Genomic DNA, 6,099 nt, shown 5'->3' with positions numbered 1-6,099 from the left:
AGGAGAATATAATTGGGAGTAAAAAAAACAGCACTTCAACATATTTTTTGGCCACTAAAAGTAAAAAAAAAAAAAAAAAAAAAAAGAAAAAAAAAGTATTTGCTTTAAAGGCTACTGGTGTACTGAGTGACTGTAAGCATAACGTCAGATTTAATTATTTCAAATAATGTCAAAAATACAACATTTTGTGCAAAGCTTGGCATTTTGAGGACCAATAATAATAAAAAAATATATATTAAAGTTAAACAACATATTTACAAAAATACCAAATTTAAACAGGAGAAACACTTTTCAAATTCAGTTTTTTCATATAAAACCTACTAAGCTACTTAAAGTAAATACATACGTATTGCAACATTGCAAAGACAATTAAGCAGCACAAACATGAGCATGATTGAAAGCGCTAATATCTGTGTTATTCTACGCTGTCACAACATGGTGACCGCTTTAAACAATTATGGAAAAAAACAACAACGTATTTTTGTAAAATTTACATACTGCAGCTTTAACTGAAGGGGACCTAGACAAGCTGGTTTCTAAGAGAAACAGCACCGGATCAACAATCTGAAAGTGGTTTGGGGGATGTGGAACACAAGAGGGATGTGGAACAAAATGCAGCAATTTGCAAAACATGTATAAAACCTTTTGCTGCAAAAGGTAGCAGTACCACAAATGTATTCAACCACCTGAAAAGCAATCCCCCTACACAATGAAGGCTGCTGTAAACGTCTCCCCACACATCAAAGAAAACGTGAAATAAACCAGACGGGAAGCAGATGACACCGGTGTCTTTGTTTGCCAGTGTTGTCAAGGGATGAGCTGGAGGGAAATCACAGACGGAGTAATACAATATGTCACCAGAGACACGCCTCCTGTCAGTGTTGCGGAAATGCCCAGATTAAAAGAAGTAAGTAAGAAAGAAAGAAAGAAATAAGACACTGCAAAATACGACTTGCTTCGTCTCAATTTTTATTATTCAAAAGTTGAGTTGTACATTTTAGCGGGAAAAATCCAGAACCTACAGAGTTTGACGAGACTGATGCTAAGGTAATTGTGGCCAACACATTGATGGCCACATGATCATTTAAGCCCAATAAGTCCAGTTCTAGAATATAAGTCATTGCCCAGTAGAAAAGAACTCTGTAAGATGTTTTTTTTTTTTCCAGTAGTTTTATTGATCAATTTGGGTAAAAAACAAACAAAAAAAAACTTTTGACATTAATGGAGTACCTTAAGTCAAATTCAAACAACCTGTTGAGCAAGGAAATGAGTTGAAACAATACAGAATGGACTGCAAAGAGAAATTTGAGGAAAAAAAAATGAAACACTTGGGCATTGTTCTGCGTAGGTGACAGATTTACAGCTCAAGCCACTATTTAAATCTCGATCTCTTTGCACCTGTACACACTCCTTTAATACAGTACAAGTACAGTGAACTTCTGCATAGCTCTGGAGTCAGAAAACAAATTAATCAGACTGACTCAGGCAGCAGCTGACTGATGTCGGCCACCAGATGAGTTATTCCCCTTTGAGACATTCGAAGCAAGACTGTGTGTGTTGTACGAGTCATGTTGGCTTCAGACCTGTGTGTGTGTGTGTGTGTGTGTGTGTGTGTGTTTGTGTGTGTGTGTGTGTGTGTGTGTGTGTGTGTGTGTGTGGTATATCCCATGGAAAATGTGTTATCTCTGGATGGTCGTCAGGTGTAGGAGGTTGATCTCCATGGTGGGCTCTGCATCATCTGACTGCATCATTTTCTCTTTGGCTGAAAGAAGCTGCTGGACCACTGTCCAATTCAAATTCATTTATCGAATAAACCAAGAATATTTTAAATTGCATTACTGTCACTTTATAGAGGAGTGGAACAGAAACATAGCCTATGTGTCTTTGCATTTTAGGCATATTGTGGGGAAGATGTTTCCCTGCTTGTGCCAAGGCAGATTTACTGTACAAAAAAAGAGATCTGAAGATGGTTTCCTAATGGAATAACTGACTTTATTAAATCAAGACTGCATTCAGAACCAAGCTAGGCACGGTGATGTTACTCTGGGCTAACATGAACTTCCTTTGGTGTATATACATGTCAGTGTGCATGTGTGGATGGATGATTGCATGCGTAGAAATGATTATGTTTACCCTGAGTGGGCATATGAAAAAAGTATACATACTTTTTTGATATATATGAGAATGAAACCGTCAACTTGAGGCTGTCCAATGGCTAAAAACTCCAGGATGGAAATTAGAACGTCATTGTCCAAGGAGGAGGCTTGTCTGCAGAAAGGTGTGGCGCGTCCCCCATGACTGTTTGTAGAAGCAAAACAGAGGATGCAGGCAGGGATTGTGGATTCTGACTGGTAGGGGGCTGATGCGTTCTAGAGTGGGAGGGTGTCACCCAAATGGTCTGTGCCATGTGTGGAAGGAAGGTGTGTTTGAATTTCAACCACATAACGTATCGACTGCTTGGCTTTGGATGAACTATGGAAGAGGCTTTAGAATGGAGAGAAAGGAAGGCCCCCACGTCAAAGAGACACAGGGTGCCGAGCCCCCTGACCCAGCCACACCTCCACCTCTCATCATGCAGGTCAAACCTGGAACCCACCCCTTCAACCTGCTGCCCACGTGAGTTTGGTTTCACATGGTTTTAATTGGTTTGATTCATCCTGCAGCTTATGATCCCTCAGTAGACACAGTTGGTAAGTCACCTGATCTCGAGTGTCTCTAATCATCACCATTTTAAAGCCGAAGACGGTGATTACTGGGACCAGGATCAGTGAGCTGAAGCAATGGGACGTTTCTGAGGACGAGCTGCACAGAAACTACCACACACCAACCAGAAAACTGTCTGAGCCCAATAAAATCCAAATCCCAAACCAAAAGGTGACAAAGAAACCAAGAAACAGAAACTAAGTGAAACTAAATTAAACCAAGAACTCAGTCAGTATATTAACCACCAAACCATAACAAAGTTACAAAGTGACGACTAAAGTCCTAAGGAGGATGACAGAGATGTTTCTATGTGTGAGACTATATTAGTATAAATGAATCATCTAAATGTTCACATTAGACTGTTGTCAGGTTTGTTTCTGTTTCTCTGCTGAGTGATGTATCTGTTCCTATGCTGGAGCTGCAGGAGTTCAGGCTCCCGGCTGCTGCAGCTCATCAATCCACAGAGATGTTTGGATTCTAAAGACATTAGAGAATGTAATCTGTGTGACTGCATTACTGATGGCACATGCCTTTGCTTTTACACATCTTGTTGTTGGGAAATGATATCAGGACATTATTTTTTATCATAAACACTGACAAAAATACATTTATGCATTAATCTGTCAAACATTGCACCCAAAAAGTAAAAAAAAAAAAAAAAAGAAAAAACTTTCCCATCTTGGTTGATTATAATGTGCAACATAAATTATTTGTTGCTAACTGGTAAAAATTTAACCTTGAATCAATCAGAAAGCAAATCGTTTTCCATGAATGTTTGATGCTTTGTTTTTAAAAGACCAATAAGTCGTACAGTTTCCATCCAGAGGACAAGTTTGTTGATGCAGATTTTATTTGCATTAGTTATAGAGAAACAAAACACAGAAGTCTGATTTCGTCAAAAGACAGAAACTCCTTTCTTATAGTCTCAGATGTGATAAGATTATTAGCATCCGTACAGAAACACTTTGTGTGATTAAAACAAGAAAGATGATCAAGTCACAGAATGCAGCTGCAAATTATATCAGACTTATTAAATAAACTATATCACTGTATATATGTTGTATTATATATGTCTATCAAAAACCTATTTCTTTGTGAGCTATATGTTCTTTTTCAGGGAGCATAAATTGCATGAAAAAGAATCAGAAGAATATAGTATTTTATTAAAACAAAGTTGATTCTCACAATCACTATGTTAACACCTCAGCCTATCTCAGTAGATCTAGTCACTAATCAATATTTAGCTATTGGTAATTACAGTTAAGTAACAAATAAGAAGAGAAACAGATATGAACCAGTCAAAGGGAATTTTAAAGTTTGTCTTTATATTTAAAGACAAACACTCTCTCTTTCTCTCTCTTTTATTTTCTCTCTCGTCAAAGGTGCATAATTTGGATTTCAAAAGGAAAGCTTGAACGAATTCATGACCCAGTAGAGGATTGGCTGAATGTTGGGTTCCATAAATTCAGCCTTATCACATGACAGGACGGGGAGTACCTTCACTTTGGTTCAGACACTGTTTATTTTCTCAGAACAACTCGGGCTTCTGCTTCGTCTTCATGTCATGATCGCCAGCAGTGGCTCATGCCGTCTGCCCAGGGAGGTCACTGAATGTTGGATGTTTGCCTGTTAATCTCTTGGAGTTCAGATTTCTACAAAGTCCCCAAAAACAATGTTGCTGAAGATAATTATTTTTACTTTCGGTGAATAAAAAAAAAAAAAAATCAGTGTCCCGTCCCCTGCAAACTAGATGCACAATGGGACATTGCCTCAGATCCTTCCTCCCAGCAGATTCTATAACCATCACTGCTCCAACAAACTCAAGAGTTTACATCCCTGCTGGTATCTGTTGTTTGCAAAATGTTATTTTCAGTTAAATTATTTGTTGGTGTTTTTTTTTTTTTTTAAATGCACAAATCACACACAAATACATATGCACATTTTGTACATTTTTAAAACAATCCTTCTCAGTTCCACATTTCTTTTGGATTAAAGTATTTTATTTCATGTATCTGTAATTTATGTATTTTTACATGAATTTGCCTTTTCTGTGCAGTGTGCCATTCTTAATTCAGATGTTTTATTTATTCATTTTTGTGTAACTCTGTATGCTTGGATTGCCTGTCACTTTGCTGCTGCTACACCCAAATTGTCTCGCTGAGGAACAATAGAGGATTTTTCTGTTTTATTCTATTTTTTCTCAGTTTGTCCCATAAAATGATTATAGAGTTCAGGCCATAAAGAGATCTCATGACATCTGAAAGCACTGCATCTGGCTTAAGGCACTAAATATTACACATATCATATTTTGTGATGGGTGATGGTAATAACAATTTCAGGATGATATTTATGCATTCATTTAATAAATATAAGAAAGATAATAAGTGGAGAAACAGGGCCATTCAAAAAGAAGCATTGCAATCTAGAAGATTGCAAATCCAGCCTGTTGCAGGGAGCTTCAGTCTCGCCAGAAAAGCCCGCAGTAGTTTGAGTTTTACCAAACAAACCTTTAATTAACTAAACCTTTCAGCCTCTTTTCTTGGTGCCAACCCTCCTCCTAGTTGCTTGCTTATTTTAAACAAACACTCACTTTACGACTCATTTGATCAGTGCAGTGGGGTGTTGAGGACCAATGAGGTCAGGGACAATTTACTGTCCAACGTCCAGCCCTGTCTGTCTCCTCACACTCCTCGTCTGGCCATATTAAGAAAGTCAGTCAGGCTGAAGCAGAGCTTGGCTGACACATGGAGAAGGAAAGATTCAGGGAGACCTGGCTCTCTTCCCAGACCATCAGTTCCTGTTGGCTAACGAGAACAGGAGACCGAGTGTGTCTGTGTGAATGTTCGTGTAACCGGCTTATCTTGGTGCCTGAGTTACAGGACGACCGCCATTCTGTCAGTTTTTGTGCTAAATGTTTGCGCTTTGTGCATCCCACCAGAATGTTAGATCTAGTTGCAGGCTGCAGCAACATCCTTCACTCTGCTGACCATTTTGACACACACACAGACGCACACACACACACCTACACACATGCACACACACGCAGACACACAGACACACCTTACAACCTTGCACCTATATCACCCATGAGCCTGAACCCCCTATGAAGTTTTGTCCACATCCTGCTTTATAAACCCCCCAAATCCACTCCAGCACAGGGACATTTAACAACCTAGTAACACACACTCAGACACACACACACACACACACACACACACATTTAAACACTCTCACGCCCTTCTCCATCTCCAAACACAGCCTTTTAAGGTAAGCTCTCCCTTCCTCTGCCTTCCTGGCTTCTCTTTCTTTGCCTCCTCTCTTCAACATTGTTTCTCTATTTAAGACTGCCTTTACCCCCCCCCCCCCCCCCCCCCCCCCCCCCCCCCCCCCCACCCC

Source organism: Poecilia latipinna, unplaced genomic scaffold (assembly GCF_001443285.1).
Source record: "Poecilia latipinna isolate Pla-1442-1.1 unplaced genomic scaffold, P_latipinna-1.0 Scaffold351, whole genome shotgun sequence".
Lineage (NCBI taxonomy): Eukaryota > Metazoa > Chordata > Actinopteri > Cyprinodontiformes > Poeciliidae > Poecilia > Poecilia latipinna.
The sequence above is the reverse complement of the archived record's forward strand: the minus strand, read 5'-3'. Positions refer to the sequence as shown.